We start from the raw sequence: 20889 nt of genomic DNA, 5'->3' as shown, positions 1-20889 counted from the left end.
GGCTCGATCCCACAAACCTCAGATCACAACCTGAGCCAAAATCAAGAGTCAGATTCTTAACTTACTGCACTACCCAGGCTCCCTGAAACTGGTGTTTTAATTAAAATGCTATTATTTTTGAACTGAGAAGCTGGCTGGCATACGGCTCTCTGGGGACTTTGGCTACTATTAGTTTGGCATTATTTTCACAGGGGGTGAAATGAAAATCTTTTACTGAGGTCTGATGGTGAAGTTGTTGTTTCTCTTTTTAGTTGATTACAGAAAAATGAGGTTACTCGTGCTAGTTGTAGGCCACTCTATGTTTTTTTCTATGACAATTAAGATAATATATGTGAATAGTCCTTGAGACTCTCTTCCTGTGCGGGTGGGGGGTATATCAATTACTAAGCGAGATCACCCCAAATCATTATTTTGAGGACTGAAAATTAACTTGTAATATTTTATACCTTTTACTCACATACGAATCTAATAATAGCTACATAAGCATTTTTTTTCTTTCCTAAGTAAGGCATTTCTAAAAATGCTTTGGAAGTCTAATATATAAATATCTAATATACTGAAGTGACCATGCTAATGGAATTTAAAGGAAAGTGACTATTACAAAGTCACACATGTTTGCACTTAAAGGTTTGCAAGTCCCTTCCCAGGAAGGGGTAGGTGAGAATTTTCATAGATCTTCACTGGGAAATGGGAAACAGAGAACAGCATTCAAGCACCGACTTTCTTCCAACCCTGCAGGAGCTCAGGCAGCCGGCCAGTAATCGTGGAAACTGTCTGCTGGAATGGGACCTCAGGCGAAGACACAGGGGTCATCCCCTCTCATTTCTGTCTCCTTCTCTGCATACCTAACCCCCTGCTCCACCAGGTGAGGACATTCCTCTCCTTGTACACCAGAGGGACCAAAATCCCAAGCACATGATAACCCCCAAGTAGCACTTGGTAGATCGCAAAGCCCACTTCTGAGTCTGACCATGTCAATATGAAACATGTGGAAACCTCTACATTGTGGCAAACATAGAATTTTACAAAACTAGGGTAGAGGTGGCTCAGTGGGATAAGGGTCTGCCTTTGGCGTAGGTCAGGACCTTAGGGTCCTGGGATGGAGCCCGATGTCGGGCTTCCTGCTCATGGGGAGTCTGCTTCTCCTTCTACCCCTCCCCCTTGCTCATATTCTCTTTCTCTCTCTCACGCTCACGCTCACTCTTTCAAATAAATAAATAAAATATTTTAAAAAGTTTAAAAAATATGTGAGGAAACTGAGCTATCACAAAAATTTTACTGAAGTATCAAGTAAGACACTGCTTATTTTTCAATATATATAAATGAAAAATATATAGATACATATGAAAGTCCAGAAAATGGGACAGAGAAGAGATCCAAAGATTAGAGACTTAAAGCCACTGAAATGGTATGATTTTAATAGGCATGGAAAAGCACAGAATTAAAGTACTTATCTGAGAAAAAACTTTATTTCTATCATTCTCCATGCCTTCTTTTAGTGATACCCATGTCTGGAAAGGCTTATTATTCACTCCACCTACTTTAAGAAATAAGTCAAAACCTGCACAAATCATCTCGTTAGTTAAGCTGAGCACTGAAATGAAAATTCTTTCCTCTTACCTGAAATTTGAAAATAACGTTATTAGTGAGTACCTATTCAATGACTCTGTGATATATAGTCACATACATTCACTTTTTCTATGATATTTTCATTTAGAAATCATTATCCTTTCTTAAGTGTCCTAGAATTTGAGAGACCAATTGAGAAAAATGTTTTTAAAATTCAAGCAAAGGGTCAAATCAAATGTATAGGTGAATGTATGTGTAGCTATAGATAGATAGATGTATAGATAGAAGTTAGATAATATTAGGACAACTGGGAACTTTTCTTCAAAAAAAAAAAAAAAAAGAACACCTGGGTGGCTCAGTGGTTGAGCGTCTGCCTTTGACTCAGGTTGTGACCCTGGGGTCCTGGGATCAAGTCCCACATCGGGCTCCCCACAGGGAGCCTGCTTCTCCCTCTGCCTGTGTCTCTGCCTCTCTCTCTGTATGTCTCATGAATAAATAAATAAGATCTTTAAAAAAAGTGAACAGGAGAAATCTCCAAATAGTGTTTGAGATTCTAGTCTGACCTCACTATTCTTATTTGGAATTATGGAATATTAACTGTTCACAGTTTAGAGATTTTCAAGAACTTGCATAGAATAGGTAAAAGCATTTCTCAATTGAAATATTTCTCTGATTAAAAAAAAAAAGGTCTACACCTCAGCTTTCAGTTTCTAAAGATGCTAAAAATGAAGATTGAATTTTAATGTTGACATTGAAAAACATTCTCCATTAATCATCCATTGGAATTAATGGCCTCATGCCTCAAAGTATCATGTTTTATTAACATTTATTTTACTGTGGTTCCAAGGACTATGCCCAGCTGTATCTATGCTTTATTCCATTAAATGTTTATTATGTGCCTGTAATTATCTCAAGATCCCAAAGATTCATTTGCTCTCTCTAGTTCATTTTCAGTCCAAATAGTATGTCCTTTGAGAAATAGCCAACATGGCTCCTGCAATAAGATTTGGGAGATAGTACAGAAATGCCTGTTAAGGGGGCAGCTATAGACTAATGCCCCAACCGTTCTATCAGTCACATTAGGATTTTTCAAGAATAATGATTTTGTGTTATAACTGATATGTTCAATCAATGACATATATAGAGAGAGACCCAAGGGATAGAGAAACAGAGAGAGAAAGAGAACACAAGCACAAGAAAAATCGACAGAGACCAAGACTTCTTTATACAGCAGGGAAAGATACTCAAGTCATTTTTTTTTTTTCCTTCCTAGGCAAAAGGCCTCTTTGCATGAGGTTCATGGCAGCTCAGTAGAAAAAGGTCAGTAATTTCCTCACCCCTGATTCTATTTGACTGGACTCCAGGGAAAGCTGCTTGAGGTATAATCCCTTTGCCAAGATGCAATGAATGCAAAACCTTTACTGTCTACTCCTGTGGTTACAATTCATAAAGCCAATCCTGGAGACAAGCTGTAGTCTGTTGTCTGTAGTAAGAATTGTAAATGAGCTGCTGAGACATCCTGCTTAGGGAATTCCGTTCAAAAAGGTTAAGTGTAACTTGCCCTTTGGATTAGTCTGAACATCCCCATTATAAAAGTTGCTGAAACTAGTAGGCAGAAATAAAAGTTTCGGAAAAAAAAAAAAAAAAAAAAGAAAGAAAGAATGATAAGCATGCATTCCTGGAAGGCAATGCAGAAATGTAAAATCAGGCCTATGTTCTCAGTAAATACTTATAAAATTATATCTGTTAATAGGTTAAGTAATAACATCATATTACTTGCTAGTAGAGAAAGCATATATGAGTCAAAAGTTCATTTCAGAAAATAAATTCTAAATTATTATTACTATTAAGAAACATATTAGATGACTCAGAGTATACAGTTCACAAATTACAAACTACACATCCACTCTTTTAAGTATTTTTTTAAACCTGTAAGATGATATTTAAATTAAAATATATAGTTTTAAACATTTCTAGGTTTTTAGGATTCTGATTTTTAAGGCATGACCTCATTCCAACACATAAGGGAAATGCTATAATTAAGATTGCCTGCCTTTTTAAAAATTTTATATAGAATGAATAATTTTATAATGCTAATATATTGTTACACATAGGAATTTTAATAATAGTACAGAAGTATAATAAAAAATAATGGTCCCAGCTGCATCCTTACCCATCCCCAGTGCTGCTTCCCAGAGGCAACTACTTTTAACTGTTTTTGCTTCTAGTTCCTCTGGTATTACTTCCATATCTCTAGGTAATTTCTTGATTCATTAATATTAATCACTGTGTGTATGTATGTGTGTATATATATCTCTATATGTCTATTTCTGCTATGATAGGTAAGAATTAGCTGGTTTCTTTCTTTCCTGTCCTCCTGCCCACTTATGTTGCTATTTTTATTTAATTCCTTTAGTGTTTACTGTTGAACTTTTAATAATATACTTAAAACAGTGTTAAATAAATCAAGCAACACTGTGCAAGATGAAATTCGGGATCCTGCGGCACCTGGCTGCTCAGTGGTTGAGCAGCTGCCTTTGGTTCAGGGCGTGATCCTGGGGTCCTGGGATCGAGTCCCACATCGGGCTTCCTGAGTGGAGCCTGGTTCTCCCTCTGCCTGTGTCTGTGCCTCTATCTCTGTGTCTCTCACTAATAAATAAATAAAATCTTAAAAAAAAGTTATGGATCCTAACTTTCCTTCCACCTTTCCTCCCAGCAGCATGGGGTCAGCTGCACAAAGTTTTACACTGTAATAGCTGATAACATCCACACTGCTTTGTACCATATAGTTACATTATTTGTTCACAGATTAATACAAAATACTGAAAATCATTTAGCAGCATTTATACCATTTTGACTATGAGAATATCATTCCATGTTTCTCTTTCTAGGATACGATAGTCATGGCCTTTCAGCCAGTCTAAGGAGAAGGTTCAAATGGATTCTCTAGAGGTCACTCAAAATAAATGTTCCCTCATTTTTGGACTATCAATTACTAGCATGGTTTTATTATTTTGTGTATTTGTTATGTATACATTACTTTCAAAAGTATAAAGTTGTATTTTTCTTAAGATAAACATCATGTTTCTATAATCTGTCAGATTCTCATTCATTCTGTTTGATATCCACTTCATTTTATTTCCTTAAACCCAGTGACTTCCTTTTCCAATTTGTTCTTAAGTATTTCAAGTTTGGACCAAGGCTATTTGAGTAGTTTTTCTTCTTCCTAAAATTTCCAGGTGCTTTGTTGTATTCTTATATTCTGTATATCATCTTATGTTGTGCACTTGTGCTTTTATGCATTTCAGCCAAGAAGTTTTTGTTTTCTGTTTTGTTTTATTCTATTTGGCAAGAGAATTTGAGACATCTTTCTTTAGCTCTTGGAAAGTTTTCTTGTATTATTTCTTTGATAATTTTTGTACTTTTGCTATCTTTGTTGTTTCCTTCTGGAACCTATATTAGTTAAAGGTTGAGTGTACTGGATTGATCCTCCTATTTTTAAAATTTATTTATTCATGAGAGACATACAGAGAGAGAGGCAAAGACACAGATACAGGGAGAAGCAGGTTCCATGCAAGGAACGCGCTGTGGGACTCGATCCTGGATCCTGGGATCATGCCCTGAGCCGAAGGCAGACACTCAACTGCTGAGCCACCCAGGCATCCCGATCCTCCTATTTCTTATGGTTTAATATTTAAGTTGCCTTTAAAAAAATATTCTACATTCTGGCAACCTCGCCCAATTGTATTTTCCACCATATATATATATATATATATATATATATATATATACATATATATATATAAATTTTTATAAAGAAGTCAATTTTTTTTTTAAGTTTTTATTTATTTATGATAGTCACAGAGAGAGAGAGAGGCAGAGACACAGGCAGAGGGAGAAGCAGGCTCCATGCACCGGGAGCCCGATGTGGGATTCGATCCCGGGTCTCCAGATTCACACCCTGGGCCAAAGGCAGGTGCCAAACTGCTGCACCACCCAAGGATCCCAAGAATTCAATATTTTTAAGTTCTTTTTTTTTTTTTTAATATTTTTAAGTTCTAAAATATTTTCTTTTTTTCTGTTCACTTTTCATAGCATCTTTTTTTTTTAAACAACTGATAAGCATTTATTAAAAAAAAGGTTGATTTAAGCCATCTGCAACAGTGCCTTCAACCTCAACTCCTGGCTCAATACTAATGGAAGTAATCTGCTTAACATTCTCAGAAGGACTGTGCAAATAAATCAACGAAACCTTGTGGAGCCTCATCTGGAAACAATCCCAATTCTTAGAACCTTCACCACAGGAGTTTTTCTTTTGGTGATTCTCAGAGTCTTGGTAGGCATCTCCACTGGTCCTTTCACTATGAGATTCTTTTCCTTTATGCCTCTGATCAAATTAACACATACCTTCTCCAAAGATTTTACATGGCGGCTAGAGTAATTTTAATTTGGTGAGTCACTAGCTCTGGTCCCATGGGTATCTTCTCTGTGTCTTTTTCCTAACCAACTTGTTCCTCAGAGTGAACAGTGGTGAGTCAGGAGCAGGAGTGAGGTATCCAGAGCTCCATGTAGCTGCTATGGCAGCTGTCTTCCTCTTCGTAGCATCCCTTCTTAGTCTGTGCTTCCTCTGATGGGATTTTTCTTAGGTTGCACAGTGTTCAGTGACATTCTCAGAGTCTCACATTTCTGCCTATCTTGTAAGCAGAGGCACAGGCTTCCTTCAGCCCACATTATCTTTTTAAGAATGTTTAGAAAAAAAAGCTTTGGAAGATAAAGTCTCCCTTTAGGGGGGAAAAAAAAAGGTAGGTTTTTTAAATTATCCAATATAATGAAGATAATGTTGACTCACTATTTTGATAATGTCAAGCAGGCTTATTGCCTGATTTCCTAAGATCAGAGTTTCTCTCCTGGAATTCAACCCATTTTGCGGGCAGGTGTCACTTGGCCCTGTTAGTATCAACTTCTGGGGATAGGGGACTTAAGAAATGGGTAGAAAAATGTTCATATTCTGTCTATAGCTATTGTTGTGAGTAATAAGCAGAAGTGCAGAAGTCTCATGTCCTTTTCAGCATCTCCCAATCATGGCAGACTAGTCAAGGCAAGTAGGGTAAAATCACATTCTTCAGAGATCTTGACATATATTATCTTTATCTTCTGTTCTTTTTTTTTATTATTATTTCTCTTTCCTCTGGAGAATATACATATTCTTCTTTTCTCTATCTGATTATATGTAAAAATGGGATAAATAGAATTTTATATCTCACTATCTCTATAAGGAGCTTAAAAATAGCAAACATTTGAGGAGGGGGAAGAAATTTTACTGATTTTACTTTGTTTTGAATAAAGAAGCCTCACTGTGAAATGTGCAAAGCTATGCTCTGAGATATTAACATTCCTGCTGGACTAGTTATAAATTAATTTAGAGAAGTTTATTTTTTGTTTTGTTTCCCCCCCCTCTCAACAGTAGAGGTTTGGCTTCAGGGCCTTCTGTAAAGGGGGAGTGTGAAGGAGAGTAATGCAAGTTTGATGAGAGTTAACTCTTTACCATAGAAGTCTACAGCCAACTCTAGTATAAGTATTTATGTGCCTCTTTATTTATAAATAAGTCATACATATTTGTATATGCACATTTTTGGACAGTTTTGTTAATGCCCTAATGTTAATGGCATTACTTATAATGAACTCACCCATAACACAGTGTTTCTAATTTCCTTCTGCAGAGAACTAACTACTTTAGACTAATCTTTCCCCCTCTTTCTCTAACATCTATTCATTTAGTCAACCATGAACCATTCCCTGAGCAAAATAAGAGACTGGACAAAGTTAATGAGAAACACTAGAAATCCTAAATGTAAATGTTTGTTTCATTATTTCTCCATCTGTTCAGTCACTTGTTTTGCTTTGATTTCTTTCTTTTCAAACAGATGATCTGAGGCTTCCTTCTGACACTAGGTTATTTGCAATACCTGATTTCTTGAGCATTGTTAACTCTCATCTAAATGACTCAACTTGAACTTATCTCACCCAGGAACTACAAAAGGAAATATGCCTTTCAGGAATATGACTGTCTCTATATGATATCACTTGGAGGGATAATTGTAAAAAGTTTAAATATGCCCATTATTGTATATTCGACCTAAAGGACTTTCTCCATGGAACATTCAATAGTATATATCATTATACTTAAACCCTCCACAGAAATAGTGATTTTAATACTGCCATTTGTATGTTTGATGATCCACAAATCCTAGGGTCAGCATGATTTACTTAATTCCATGCCATTATCTCTTATTTTACTCACATTAATCTAAGTAATTCTGCTACCACCTCAAGCCAGTCCTAGAAGTGTTCTCATTTCAATTAAGTCTTTTAAGTGTTTTTAAACTGTCATTTAGCCATATTACACCTTAATTGTTTGTGTTACTCTTCCATGAAATGTTTCCAAATGGTTTTTACTGTGCCTGAAGGGATGGAAAAGGCCTTGGATAAAGTCATCAAGTTATGTAGAATTATTTGATGGATTGCAATGACCAGCAGGGTTTCTTCCAAAGTCTTAATTATCATTATACTTGATCCAATTAATCAAAACTATTTTTCCTATTGCCTTGAACAACATTGACCATTAAGTGTTAGAATTATTCTGTCTCAGGATAATAAAAATTGCATTATATGCATTTACTGTCAAGTTAAACTAATTCTGATAGAACTCTTGCCTAGTGTACTCTTTCCCAAAGTCTTAGAATATTGTCATCAATGTTTACAATCTAACTACTACTATTTTTCCTAGTACTGTATTTTTTTTCTTTAACGATGTGAGGATTTATCCATCCTTCTTTTAATACAGTACAAATTTCAAATTAAACCAACCAATTTCTTCAAGTGTATATTAAGCACTTTTTGTATGCAGGGCACTAATACTAAAGGATTCATGGGTTTTTGTTTGTTTTTGTTTTTGCTTTTTTCTCTTTAGAGTCTTAAAATGTGCCTTTTTGACCAGAAGATTATACTGTTTCATGTCACCCTTCTGTTCCAATTCTGCTTATTTGTTTATTTTGCTCTAATGGTCTCCTAGGTGGTTCCTGGCCTCCAATCTCACCCCTCTCCAACCGATTCTCCACTCGGCTCACAGCAATCCTGCTGAAACTCACAGATGACACATCATAATCCAACCCAAGCTCCTTGCATGTCTCCCCTTCTAAAGCTGCTTAAAATCTACCCACTGCTATTCCTTAATCCTTTCCCATTTGTAAAATGCAAGTGATAATGAATTGGGAAATTGTCCAAACATATTATTTTTATTCCCACGGATGAGTCTTTCTACACCTAGCCCATCTGCTAAAACCACCTCTGACTAGGAGTTTTCTGACAAGATCCTCAGTGATCCCTGCCTACATTTCTATCATTTCCTACATCATTTACTACACTGTAGTTTATTGACCTCCATGATATTCCTCAAAGTTAAGCATATTCCTGTCTCATGGCCTTTACCTTTGTTGCTTCTTTTCCTGCAGTCCATATTCCCCATTTGCATGTTTTCCCTTTCCTTTCAGGATCACTTCCTCCGAGAACCTTCATGATCAATCCCCCTTTCTAAAATCCCACTGTGTGTGTGTGTGTGTGTGTGTGTATTTTATGTGAAGAGTGGCTAATGTTTTCTTCATGGTACTTATGAATCCCTAATATGTTATAGATAAATTACTGTTTATTTCTTGATCATGAATGTAAGCTTTATGAGGATAGTAAGTATCCCGTTTGACTGGCAATGGTTTGCCTATGAATCCTACTAACATTTGGATCTTGCAGGGGTTTGGCAAATTTAGGACTGATGAATGAAATAAATGTCAATTTTTATTTACCATTTAAGCTCCACTTTAGTATAATCTCACTTATCAAAACTCACTTGACTTATCACAATACAAATTGAACTATATATCTTACTCCTTAAACTTCTGTAATGCCTATCTTAATACTACTTTCCATAATTGACGTGCAGCACTTGGGCTGATTTTTATCTAGCTTCTTAAGTCTGATCTATCCTCAAAACACTATGACACATATTTACTACCAGAAATGTAGGATTTGTTCTTTGAGAAATATGTGGATGGAACAGAACAGAGACCCAGAAACACACCACACAGATGTAGTCAACTGATTTTGACAAAGGAAGAGAGATAGTGTTTTCAGCAAATGATGCTGAATGTCCATATGCAAAACAAATGAGCCTTACATCCTTCACAAAAAATTACTTGAAATGGATTGTAGACTTAACGGTAAAAATGCAAAACTATAAAACTCCTACAAGATAACACAGGAGAAAGTCTAAATGACATTGAGTACGGCGATGACTTTTTAGATATAACAGCAAAATAGGATTGACAAAAGAAATCATGATCAGCTGAATTTCATAAAAATTAAAAACTTCTGCTCTGTGAAAGACAATGTCAAGAGAATGAGAAGACAAGCCATGCTGGGAAAAAGATATTTGCAAATAACACAACTGATAATGGACTGTTATTCAAAATATATAGTGTCCTCTTAAAATTCAACCGTAAGAAACACAATCCAATTTAAAAATGGATCAATGACCTCAACAGATACCACACCAAAGAAGATACACAAATTGCAAATACACATATGAAAAATTCTCTCCATCATCTGCCATCAGGGAAAGGCAAATGAAAACAAGGAGATACTATCAGATAGTAGTGGTAGGAATACGGTAGGTGTACTACCACACAGCTACTAGAATGGCCAAAGTCCAAAACACTGACAAGACCAAATGTTGGTGAGGATGTAGAGTAAAAGGAATGTTCATTCATTCCTGGCAGAAATACAAAATCATCCAGTCACAGTGGAAGACAGTTTGGTGATTTACTACAAAACTGAATGTATTCTTACCATACATTCTAGCAATTACACTACTTGGCATCCAACAAAAAATATGCATGTGAATGTTTTTGGCAGTGTTCTTCATGACTGCCAAAATTTGGAAGCAGCTAGGATGGCCTTCAGTAGGTGAATGGATAGACAAACTGTGGTGTGCTCAGAAATAAGAATATTATTTAGCAATAAAAAGCAATGTACTATCAACCTTAAAGGCATATTACGGAGTGAAAGAAGCCAAACTGAAAATACTATGTATTGTATGATTCCAACTATATGACACTGTGAATTAGGCAAAAACTAGGAGCTAGTAATGTATCAGTGATTGCCAGGGGTTGAGAGGAGAAAGAGGAACAAATAGGTTTATTATAATAAAGGATTTTTACGGTAATTAAACTAATCCATATGATATACTATCATGATGGAGACATGTCATTATAAATTTGTCCAAAGGGATCCCTGGGTGGCGCAATGGTTTGGTGCCTGCCTTTGGCCCAGGGCGCGATCCTGGAGTCCCGGGATCGAATCCCACATCGGGCTCCCGGTGCATGGAGCCTGCTTCACCCTCTGCCTGTGTCTCTACCTCTACCCCTCTCTCTCTCTCTCTCTGTGACTATCATAAATAAATAAAAATTAAATAAATAAATAAATAAATAAATAAATAAATAAATAAATAAATAATTTGTCCAAACTCATAATGTAAAACACCAAGAGTAAACCCTAATATTAACTCTAGATTCTGGGTAATAACAATGTGTCAATATAAGTATATCAATTGTCACAGACGTGGCTCCCTCACAGAGGTCTTGATGTAATGGGGGGCGAGGCTCTGGGCATGTGTGGGAAAAGACAGTGAATATCTGTAACTTCCTCTCAATTTTGTTGTGAATCTAAAACTGTTCTAAAAAATAAAGTATTAAAAAAAAGGAAAAATTGGGGTATCAGCAAAAGCTAAATAGTTAACTATAATCTATCTCCCTTTCTCTCTCTCTCTCTCTCTTTTTTTTCTTTAGCAATCTTACCTATCACCCATAACTCCTGGTATAGCAAATAATGCTGCAGGTAGCAGTAACCAAAACTTGGTGTTCATTCTCCATGTTTTAAACTGATTTGCATTAATTGTAGGCCTTTCTCTTCAACTTATTGATGCAAAGCCATTTAAATATCCAGTTTCAGATTTTATTTTTGGTTTTTGTGTTGGTGTATTTTTAGAGAGGCTGGTGGCTTTAAAAACCATTATCAGTATTTTTTTTTTTTTTTCCTATACCCTAGTGGATAAAAGTGTGAGATGATGAGAAGAAAAAAAAAAAAAGGTCATTTCTGAGGCAAAATGCCCATCTGTCTTCAAAAAACTTTTGTTTTACAGATACTAGAAAACAAACAAAAAAAAAATGAAGAAAAATATTTTTGGGGTTGGCTGGTTGGTTTAGACTATTAAAAAATCTAAAATATCAGAAAACACATTCTTCTTAGGGTCTGTATTTAAAATGTTTTAATTATGTTCTTATTTTATAAAAATACATTTCAAGGTTTAAATTGTGTACATATAATTTTTATAAAATCTTGCAAAATGCTTGTCTTTTGAAAAACAAAAGAGAGAAGCTATGAAGACTTTTACCGTTTTAAAAGTTTTCTTCCAAGTATGCTAAAGAAACAATCTGAGGGATCCCTGGGTGGCGCAGCAGTTTGGCGCCTGCCTTTGGCCCAGGGCGTGATCCTGGAGACCCGGGATTGAGTCCCACGTCAGGCTCCCTGCATGGAGCCTGCTTCTCCCTCTGCCTATGTCTCTGCCTCTCTCTCTCTGTGTGTGACTATCATAAATAAATAAAAATTAAAAAAAAAAAAAGAAACAATCTGAGTTTAAGGCAAAGATTGGATGAAGATATATGTTATAGTCCACAGCCAAAAAAGATTTTCAGTGTGTAGATTTGGAAATGTGTAAAACTGCAATACCTTGTTATTGTGATTTTTCTATTCTTTCATATGGCCTTAGAGCTTTTTAAAAATGCAATCACACTAGGAAATTTAAATCAGGATGTGTGAAAATAGTGATGAACATTTAATAGCCTGACCAGAAACCATGAACTTGAATATTTGCATTTTCTTTTACAGATTCCTAGTATTTTTGTTTTTCCTCAACTATATATTAGTAAGCAGCCAATGTTCTGCAATTTATACTCTCCCCTATATAGACTTTCCCCTGGTTGTTTTTATTCTCTTATCTGTAATTACAACTCTGATCACTCTATTTCCATAACACCTATCTTTCCATAGTTTTTAACTCTCTTCCTGAGGTTTTTAATACATTTCCAATGGCCTATTTGTCATTTCCACCTGTAGTCTTTATTAACCAGTTTCAAAACTGACTCATATTCACTTTCTAAGCCACTTCTCCTCAAACTTCATGATTTCTGTGCCTTCTACAATATTTCCAAGGAGAAACCCATGAATAGTTGGATATACTGGAATATTTCTCCCATGGAAGTTACATCTATTCTTCAAAGATTCTAAACTTCAAACTCTTTCAGGAAGTTTTTCTTATTCTAAATGGTTGTCACTTCTTCATGCTTATACCACAATAAAAAGTTTATATGTCACATAGGTTATGATTTTAAGATATGCTTTTCATATTTTAGATTATGAAAGAAGTTGGGAAATTACAGAATGCTACATAGTTCTCTATGTACTTGGCTTATTTTAAGCTGCTCAAAATTTCATTGAGTTTAAGGATTTTCTTCTAATCTTGAATTCCTATAATGCCTATCTGGATACTACTTTTCATAATTAATATGCAGTTCTTGTATTGCATCACCTGATTTAGGTTAATTTTATGTGAATATAAAACAAAGTTTAGTAATTGATATATTTTAGATGTCATTCCTTAGATAGTCTTAGATTATACCTATGTACTACAATACAATTAAGAACAATTTAAATCAGTAATACATTCAACAAATATTTGCTAATACATTTACTAAATATATTTAGTAATATTTACTAATATTTTAGCAGCTAGAATACATACTATAGATATTTATTTCATAAAATGTTGACCAGAAAGTTGATTTAATTTTTCACTTTCCTACTGGCTGTCTTACTACTATGTTTACACAATGAATATATGGTTAGAACTGTAATAAACTACGTCAGAAATGTCCTTTTTTTTTAAGTATTGTTTCATGGAACATACTTGTTATATAAGCCGGTATAGAACCTTGGGAAACAAGTTCTATACTAATGAGTTTCATTATTATAGGATGCAAATTCCTTGTGGATAAGGATCGAGCCTTATCTTTGTTTGTTTTATGTCTATCGCTAAGCAGATACCATGTCCAAAAGTAAAAACTCAAAACATGGTGTTGAATGGATTAATGAATGATGAGAGGAAAATTTTTATCTCTTCCTCAAATACAGGCATGAATAATATTAGCAGCCAATTCATTCCTCAAAAGATAGAAAGGAGAAATATTTAATTCTTATACACATACATACACATACACACATACTTTTTTTCATTTCTCAAAATTGTAAAGATCGTATTGTCCCAGGGAGTGGTGACCATAAGCACATGTAATTACTACCCATTGGTATTCATGAATTTGATTCTAAGATAACAGATACCATTCCTGACTAAACACTTCAATTTTCGAAATGCTAAGAAAAGTATCACTGACAAAGAAGTTGACCTTCGGTTCAATCTACACTACAAAGTTGTTTTCCAGTTTACAAGAAATGAGAGGCAAATGAGTTAAGTAACACTGTCAGGAAGCAAACACAAAACTGAAATGTGTGAAATTGTATAGAATAGCAGATCTGGTTTCTTTAACAAGTTAATGGCATGAGAGAAAAGGAGAGAGGGGACAATTTCTCTAGATTAAAAAGTACTTAAGAAACGTAACAATCAAATGTGATGTGTGAACCTTACTGGGATCATGATGCAAACAGACTGACTATAAAAATGTATTTTTAGGAAAACTGGGGAAACTGAATATGAGCTATATATGAGCAGATATTAGGATATCTTATAAATGTAGTTAAGTGTGATTAAGTAGGAGAACTTTTCTGAGGGGGGATTTACACTGGCATGTATAGGTAAATAGACAAGATGGCTATGATTTACTTTAAAAAGCTTTGGCAAAACAGAGTTGGACTAAGGAGCCTCTAAGAAGCAAGAGCGGCAGCATCTTGATAGTTACTGGGTCTGGAAGTAGCTCATTGTTCTGTGGTTTCCTGTGAAAAGGCTTGAAATCTTCCAAATCAAAACTTTATAGAATAGTGCCCGGGAAAAAAAAAAAAAAATCTCTATACATTTTAATTTGAAGTATGTTACACAAGGATGTTATTGACTGGCCACTTGGAACAGGAAAGATATATTAAAACAAACAGAACAGGCAGGTAAAGATGGTTGGGTGGCTTGCTTTAATTCCTGAGGGGCAGATTCTTTTTCACTGTATTCTCTCAAGTCCGTGAGAGCCAACAGGCAGTGTGGAAAGCCAGAAGTGTAACAGATTTGTTCTTCCACTGTGGCCAAATGCAAAGACAACAGAAGAGGAAAGAGAGAGATGTGATGTAGGGTTTATTGGCAATAACAGAGTATTAAAGAAATAGGTAGCCTTGCTGTGACTAAGATGGGGAAGCTGGGCCAGCTAGAAAGTTAAGAACAAACTGTAAAAAACATTTTATATATCAAACCCCTTCTTAATCTGTCCATAACCTTAGATATGTCATATCATTAGGTGTCAATTTAGGATGAAAATAAAGAGAATATCCTTTATTTAAAGGATTTATTTATTTATTTGAGAGAGAGAGGGAGAGAGAGGGAATGGAAGAGGACCAGAGGGAGAAGGAGAAGGAGAGAATCCCAAGCAGACTCTCTGCTGAGCATGGAGCTGGATGTAAGGCTTGATCTCATGACCCTGAGATCATGACCTAAGCCAAACTCAAGAGTTGGATGCTTCACCAAATGTGCCACCCAGGTGTGCCAAGAATATCCTAATAATCATAATATATGTGACATTTTATTTTTATTTTTTATTATTTTTTGTTTGTGACATTTTAGACCTTTACTACTGTTAAGTATTGAAATGAGCCCTTTTATTTATTGTTTTACTTAGCACTTAACATCTGTAGGCAGACAGTAGAGCACCATTTCAAAGACAAGAAAATGAAGGCTACCAAAGTTTAAGAATTTGCTTAAATCACCCATCCATAGCATAGGCAGGATCTGGACACAGATCTATCCAGCCTGCAACCATTTGCATCTGACCTCTATAATATAGTAATTATTATAATTCAACTTAAAATTAAAATTGGTGTATGTTAGTTAACCTGTATTTAAAATGCATTTATGATTTTTAAAAAGATATATCAGATTCACATTTCTAATATGTTGCTCAACACGAGTCATTTTTAAGACCATAACTATAGTTCAGTTGTTACACAGGTATTCCAATATGATTTTATTTTCTTAAATAAAGGCAATAATTAGGGAAACCTTTTTTTCCTCTCAGTTAAGCACAGAGAGGTTTCAATCCAAAATGCCCAAACCCTAAACCAAGTGGTCCTTCTTCAAAACTGAAATGGTATTTATTATTTTAGGTTCAATTATTTGAAAAATGCGTGAGAATCTTAACGCTGAACTGAAATTGAAAGTGCAAAAAGGAAAGGATGGGACACATGCTCCTGACCTGCTGCAGCAGAGTGCTCTGATTTCATTATTGGATGTCTCACTTGGAACCTGGCACTGACCCTGGCAAGTTAGGCCTCCAGCAGTTAAGGAAAAACCACTGCCTAATGCAGCAGGGAAAGGTTCCACTCAATCAATCCTGCTAAAGTCTCTCTTCACAGGTAAGAAGAGGTCAGTGTTACTGAACCACTATGTTGTCAATTAGACAGTCATTAGGGTCAACATCAATTGCAAGTAAAGGGAAAGTAATAGCTTTACTGTTAAATGCAGATTAGGAACTCTTTCTCAGGCAGGCTGTCTAAAGAAACACTTCCGCAGGACTCCTCCAGCAGAGTTCCACTAAGCCTCTGTCTTGCCAACACATCACGGCGTGATGGTGCATGTGCACTGAAGGACTGCCTCAGTGGGTCCTGATGGATGTTGGCTTAACTGTGGGATGGTACACTTTAACTGACACCTCCTCTCAGGTCAGCCTGCAAAACGTCCTGCCTTGGAATGGGCTGACCATTTTCTCACCCCCTACTGTAATGACTTGGGCAGAGGATTCCTTAAGGCAAATGCTGGGTCCTTGAGTGTGGTTTTTATAATATGGTAGGGCAGCCCATACAATTTAGGTAATATTTTTTTTTTTCTGGCTCATCAATGTAGGAAAAGTGTTTGAAGTGCTTAAAAAGAGGTTGACTCAGGAGTAATATGTAATAGAGGCTGAAAACCAGAAATGATTTTCCCCATAAGGTAATTAAATGTCTGCCTTGGGGCCAATGGGAAAACAAACATTTTTGAACTTTCAGTTTTCAAAATAGACCACTGATCATCTGCTACTCTTGGAATCAGTCCATGAGTCACAATTCTGGGAATACCACTATCCAGGATATGTGCCTTTTGGAATAGCCTCATCCTACCACAGTGTAGAAACCACTGAACACCACATTCAAGTGCTGCCCTCAGCCTATATGCAGACACTTTCCCAAACCAGAAAATAATCAGTCTCTGATTCTCATTGTTATCCTTCCCTTAGAGACAAATGGCAAATACGATATTTTACAGTTTATTTTGAAGTGTATTTATTTGAGAGAGAAAGAGTAAGCAGGATGGGGGAGGGTGAGAGGGAGAGGGAGAAGTAGACTCGCTGCTGAGAGTGCAGCCCAATGTGGAGCTTGATCCCACAACTCTGAGATTATGACTTGAGCCAAAACCAAGAGTTGGGATACTTAACTGAGTCACCCAGGCATCCCGATATTTTACATTTAAGTTCATGCACATGGTGCCATTGTCCAAAGGTAATGATTTTTATTGATTGATTGTATAATGATTTTCAAAATGCTCACACATATTTTATTCCAATAAAATCATTTAATTTACAGGGCACTGGAATGTCTCAGTTAAGCATCTGCCTTCAGCTCAGGTCATGATCTCAGGGTCTTGGGATAGAGCCCCATATCAGGCTCCCTGCTCTGTGATGAGCCTGCTTCTCCCTCTGTCTCTGACACTCCCCCCTGCTTGTGTGCTCAATCTCTCTCTCTCTCATTAAATAAATAAATAGAATCTTTTAAAAAATCATTTAAGTTAAAGAGGGAAGCTTGCCATCCTAAATTTATGATAGAAAATTAATTCAAAGTAAAGTACTTATTTTTACCTTAATGCTTAATAATAAATCTAATAGCTAACTTTTGTTGTGCACTTACTATGTGCTTTATGTACGTGAATTTGTTTAATCATCACTATGGAATAATTAGAAAGAAATCATCTTTGAGTTTAAAATTAGAATTTTTGGTATTAATTTGTTGGTATGGAGGTGCTTCAGAAAATACTGGTCAGAAGTTGAAGCTCTTGAGCAGACTAAATGCCACCTCTTTCATGTACTATTTGGGCACCTCTCAGAAATGTGATTGAATTCTCTGTGCCTCAATCTGTAAATGTTTAAATTGGGAGTACGGTTCTACTTCATAGGGTAAATGAGAATACCATATACATTTCTAAGCATAGCACCTGAATAAGGTGGTTGCTCAGTAGACATCAGCAGTGAGGAGTATGCTTCTCCCCTTCTCCCTCTCCCTCTGTCCTGCCTCCTACTCACATGTGTACGAGTATACATGCACTCTTTCTCTCTCAAATAAATAAATCTTATATATATATATATATATATATATATATATATATATATATATATTATCACTTGTTTCCTCTACACTCCACTAGGTCTTGGACTACAGGTAAGTTTGGACTCACAGGATACTAGTACTCAGAGTGCATTTTTTTTAACATCTACAGGTCCTTGAATCCTTAGTAATCTGAACCCATCTAAACAAATAGGCTAGTAAAGAGAGAGAGAGAGGAAAAAAAAAAAAAAACTTTCTTGTAATGGTGATCATAAAATATAGATAAAATAATTCTAAAATTACTCTGCAAATAAATGAGAGCATATTATTCCATTTAGATTAATTCACTTGCAACAGAAATATGACAAATCCAGACACTTACTCATCCATTGAATCATTTTACATTCACTAAAGCACAAAGGTCCTTTGGGCCCTTGGCTGGAAGTTGGGGAATGCTGAAATGGATAAGACTTAGGCTGCGATGCAATGGAGTCCCCAGACAAACACAGAAGGCTTCTTTGAAAACAATGTGGGGAGTGCAATGACAGAAATATCCACCGGCTACTCCAGCAGAACTCTACCCGGGAAGATCACAGCAATTTCCATGAAGAAACTGTGAATGAACCAGGTGGGAGTTGGAGAGGTAGGGAAGGTGAAGAAAAGACCTGCAAACTTGGAGGCAGGTTGAAACATTGTCACCGAGGTGAGAGATGCAGGGTTTGTGCAGAAAAAATCAGGGATTCTCTGTTGATAGAGTGGCAATGCCCGGCCAAAGGAATGAGCAATGAGGTTGGGCAAGACACAAGCTTTGCTCTGCTATGTGAAGGGGAATAGCTGGTTTTTTATCAGGATGGCAGTAGGCAGCCAATCAGGATTCAAGAGCAGGTGAGTGACAAGGTGAGACGTGTTTTTCTGACCAATTATTTGACAGCTCTACAGAGGTGCACTAGTGGCACAGTAGTATGTGACAAAGGTCCAGGAGAGGGAGGAGTTAGGAGGTATTGCACTGGTTACCTGAAGGTTTTTCAGAAAAACTTGGGAGAACCCTGGCAGAAATTGAGAGGCAGAGATAACACAACTCATTATGACACACAGAATCGTGACTATCAAATAACAGCGAACTACCTATATGAGATAGCAATTTAGACAAAAACTATGTCTGGTTAATGAAGGATTCATTCAGTCATGCTACAGCTATGAAAAGAACACAGTCTGGTTCACAGCAGGATTTGTTCTAAGACCACCTTTGAACAGACTCTGGCTGGGCCTACTCAATATGCTCAGCTGTGAACATTGCCTCAGAGTTTTTCAATCTCACGTCTACTGAAATTTTGGTCCAGATAATTCTTTGTCTTGAGGGACTCTCCTATGCATTGCAGGATATTTAGCAGCAGCTCTGGTCTCTACCCACTCAAGACCAGGGGCATTCACCTAGTTTAAACACTAAAATGGCTTCAGACGTAGCTAAATGTCCCCTGGGGGCCAAAACCAAGTGGCCTGTGGTTTAATGTATCTGAAAAGTATTACAATAGTGTAGCTACCCCAGTTCACACCGGACCCAAGTTAGTTCTAAGAATTCTATAGGATAGTGTCTGTGTTTAGGGCACAGTGAAGGTAATGGTGGATCACTACTGGGACTCACAAAGAACTCATTCCATAACTGCTGCTATTTTAGGGTCTTTTCATCATATAAGCTTATAGTTTATAACTGAACAATTCATTAAAAATAACTAATGCAAATCTTACGCTTGATGCCTCTTTAAACAATCAAAGGTTTTATTTTATGTAACTAGAACAGCATATGACTTCTTATTATAAACACACCTAGAAATGGTTTTTAAAGTTGGGGGCACCTGCCTGGTTCTGTCAGCAGAGGATGCGACTCAATCTCCGGGCCATGAGTTCAAGCCCCATATTGGGTGTGGAGCACACTTTAAAAAAAAAAAAAAAAAAAAAGCTTCCACACGAGTACAAATTACTAGATTGCCTATTCACTGCCTAACTTATTAAAGCAGAATTTCTGAGTCCAGAGCTTCTCTCCATCAGAACGGTATATATAATGGTGCGGTTTTCTGATATTTCGATTAATGTTACTACAACTAAGCCGTACATGTACCAGAAAAATCCCAGGAGAGAAATTTGAGTTGCTCCTAACTGACCTGACACTTTGAGCTCCACTGGCAGTTCCCGTGGTCATAGCCACGGTAACTCTGATAGATGCATTCAGCAGTGAGGGTCATTATTAACTTCCCTGGAGATTGGACTCAACTCCCAAAAAATGACCACAAATTCCATATACCAATAGCGAGGTAGGATTACTAAGTAGGTTAGCAGAGCCTCAAACAGCCTTTATTGCTTTATCATATCCAAAATACAGAAAAGTTTGCAACAATTCCTGCATTTTTCAATGTACATCTAGAATAATACGGTTGCTTTTGATGGCCTGTTTTATGAAGGGTAAATAGACGTGTGTCCAGAGAAGAACCACCAGAATAGTAAGTGTCCTAGAAGATACACTTGCTATTCATCACATCTCACTTATTAATACTGGCATAATGTGTGCAAACCCTATTCAGCAACAAAGAGAACTCACTACAGTAGAAATAATGCCATATGGTTCTTCAAAATATAGTTGGGTAAAATCCCGAAATA

At 36.3% G+C, this 20889-nt stretch overlaps 1 pseudogene; it reads right to left on the bottom strand.

Moving 5' to 3' along the window:
- Positions 1-5698: 5698 nt before the first annotated feature.
- LOC144284145 (small ribosomal subunit protein uS10 pseudogene) lies at positions 5699-20477 on the bottom strand (annotated as a pseudogene).
- Between the last annotated feature and the right edge of the window lie 412 nt (positions 20478-20889).

The sequence above is a fragment of the Canis aureus genome, chromosome 15, assembly GCF_053574225.1.
Source record: "Canis aureus isolate CA01 chromosome 15, VMU_Caureus_v.1.0, whole genome shotgun sequence".
Taxonomy (NCBI): domain Eukaryota; kingdom Metazoa; phylum Chordata; class Mammalia; order Carnivora; family Canidae; genus Canis; species Canis aureus.
This window is presented reverse-complemented; position numbering and strand designations above follow the sequence as displayed.